We start from the raw sequence: 3,328 nt of genomic DNA on the forward strand, positions 1-3,328 counted from the left end.
ATATATATATATATATATATATATATTTGAAATTACTGGTATTTTGAAAAGAGATGGTTTTAAATCAAACAAATTTGAGTTAGAATATTTTTATATGGCAACAAATCTTTCATTACAAATAATTAATTCTTTCCATATTGAATCAAACAGTATCAGACACTAGTTCATAACTCTAACACAGAGCAGTGCAGGCAGGCAGTATTAGGACAGAGTGAGGGAAGTATTACATTTCAAGCTCCTGCTCATATCACATGCTGACCAGATAAAGCTTAGTTGTCATTTTTCTACATTATCCAATTGTGAGTCTCAATGGAGACCAAAAGTTTCTATTTCATATTTTAAGGACAGGAAGTTGAGAGAGACAAAATCCAGTAAAAACACATCAATCTCAATTCAACTCAGTTAAGACAAACACAAAGGCACACTTAAGTGAGTTTCGGCGCATAGGAGAAAAGGAAGAGGCAAAACTGTAAGAAGTGGTGATAGCTATGAAGTGTGATCAAAAAATACAGTGGAAGTTTAAATTTCAAAAGGTTTATAGTGAAAGACACATTACCATTAATCTCTCTCAAAATACCCTCCCATTTCAAACACACTTATTCCATATTCTTGCCACATTCTGTAGCGGTTTTGGAAGTTCTCTTTCATGACTGACTTTAGCTGGTCTGTTGTAGCTGCCTTGACTTGAATTGGTTCAAAATACCCTTCCCACTCATTTTGACTTTGTGGGAAGAGTGAGAAGTCACACAGCATCAGATCTGGTGAATAGAGCAGATGCGAACACACCATGATGTTTTCCACTGGATGTTTGGCCGCAGCATTTGTGATATTTCTGATCACACCTCACAAAGACCCTTTGGAGTTAGCCTCTTCCTCCTTGTCTCATTGGGGTTTGTCTGGGACATGGCAAATAATGGAACTGTGAGCTACTGCTTGGTGATCTGGTCCAGTTTCAGGGCTGCTGCAGAGTTGGCCCATGCAGCTCACCTGCAGGGAGATGCTGGGCATTGGCCCCCTCATCCTTCATGACCCAGGTCCCCTCTCCAGCAGGGACTGAAGCCTGCAGACCAGTTATCTCCAGGTCTTCAGCTACTTCTATGTTTACATTTAAAAATATTCTTTAGTTAGGTTTGTGGCTGGAAAATTTATTGCAACTACAGCTTTGTTTCAAAATAAATTTTAAGAATTAAATAAAGTTATGTTAGTAAACTACTTGGCCTGGGACCAGGAACATAGCAAGCATTCATCTGACCTTCTTCACACCCGCAGTCATGCAGCCACCCATGGCTACATATGCCTCTGAGACACCGTGAAAATTCACTGGTGGAACTTAGAGAAATGCTCTGCTTTTATATTTAAGTTGCAATGTGCTTAAGCTTCATGTTTCCTTTCACTATTATTTGTTGGCAACATTGAGAGATAGTTGACAGATAAGATTACATACACTTAAGTACATAACTGAATGTTTTGACATATGTATATACTGCAAAACGATTATCGTAGTCAAGATGAACAACATATCCATCACCTCAGATATGTAATTTTTTTTCTTGGTATTGTAAGAACACATGAGATCTATTCACTTAGAAAACTTCAACTATTCAGTACAGTATTGCTCACTATAGTCACAAGGCTGTACATGCAATCGCCCCGATTTACTCTTTGGATGACTGTAAGTTTATACCTTCAGTCAACATCTCTACATTTTTCTCAACCCTTCTTCTTCCTTTAACAATCACTGCTCTATCTTCTAGTTCTACAATTATGACTATGTTTTAGTCTACATATAAGTGAGTTCATGTTGTATTTCTGTTTGTGTGTCTGGGTTACTTTATTAGCATGATGTCTTCCACACTGTTGTAAATGGTAGAATCCTCTTCATTCCTTCTCCTCCCCTTCTTCCTGACCACACCCTTCTTCAGCACTGAGGATAGAATTTAGGGCCTTACACAGGTTGGTCAAATGCTTTATCACCAAGCTACAGCCCAAGTCCTGCAATTTTCTCTTTAGGAGGTTGAATAGTATTCTATTATATGTCCACATATACATATACAACTTTTTGTTTTATATGTAATCCTATTTTCCTTATCCATTCATTCACTAATGGCCACTGAGATTGATTCTGCATCTTGGCCATTATGAATGATATTGCAAAGAATAGGAGAAGATAGATATCTCTTGGATAGGCAGATGACTTTTCCTTTGGATATTTACCCAAACATGGGATTGCTGGATGATACTGTAGTTCTACTGTGAAAGTTTTGAGGACTTTACATACTGTTTTCCATAATTGCTGTACAAATTTCTATTCCTACCATCAGTGCTCATAGGTTCCCTTTCCTCCTCATTTTCACCAACACGTTATATTTTTGTTTCTTTTATAAGTGCCATTTTAACAGATATGAACTGATATTTAATTATTTGGATTTTCATTTCTCTGATAATTAGTAATGTTAGGAACCTTTTAATGCATCTGTTAGTTTTGTATATGTTCCCTTGAGGGGTATTTATTCAGGTCTTCTGCCCTTTTAAAAATCATGTTGTTATTATTATTTGGCAGTTGAGTTGTTTGAGTTTCTTACATATTTTAGATATTAATACCTTAACAATATACACTTTGCAAATATTTACTTCTTTTCTGTAAGTTGCCATTTCATTCTGCTTATTTTTTTTGTTTTTCTGCAAAATTTTAGTCTAATGTATTCTAATTGTTTATTTTTTCCTTCGTTGTCTATTATTTTAGTACTAATTCAACTGGTCATTGCCCAGACCAGTGTCATGGAGCTTTCCTTCTATGTATTCTGCTAGTTTAATACATGTAAGTTTTATCGATGTTTTTACTTGTTTTTCTCCATGTTTGCAGTAAATAGTAATTACATTTTTAATCCACTTTGAGTTGGTATTTGCATGCATTGTGAGATAAAGATCTAATTTCATTCTTCTGCATATGGATATTCAGTTTCCTGAAAACCATTATTAAAAAAAGTATTCTTTCTTTTTGTGTATTCCTGGTGCCTTTGTCAAAAATGAGTGGGATGTAAAAACACTGTGATCTGTATTTGATTCTCTGTGTCTTCATGCCTGTTTTTAAGCCCATACCATAACATTTTGAGTACTATATCTTTGAAATATAGTTTTGAATCAAGAAGTGAGGGATCTTCAGTTTGGTCTTTATAATTCATAATTGTTTGGCTAGTTGGAGGTCTTCTGTGGTTCAATATGAATTTCACAATTACCTTTCTGCGAAAAAATGTCATTGGTTTTTCGATAGGCATTGCATTGTATCTCTAGAGAATTGTGTGTAGTAAAGACATTTTGACAATATCAG

Source organism: Chinchilla lanigera, unplaced genomic scaffold (assembly GCF_000276665.1).
Source record: "Chinchilla lanigera isolate Chin_1 unplaced genomic scaffold, ChiLan1.0 scaffold00001, whole genome shotgun sequence".
NCBI classification, from domain to species: domain Eukaryota; kingdom Metazoa; phylum Chordata; class Mammalia; order Rodentia; family Chinchillidae; genus Chinchilla; species Chinchilla lanigera.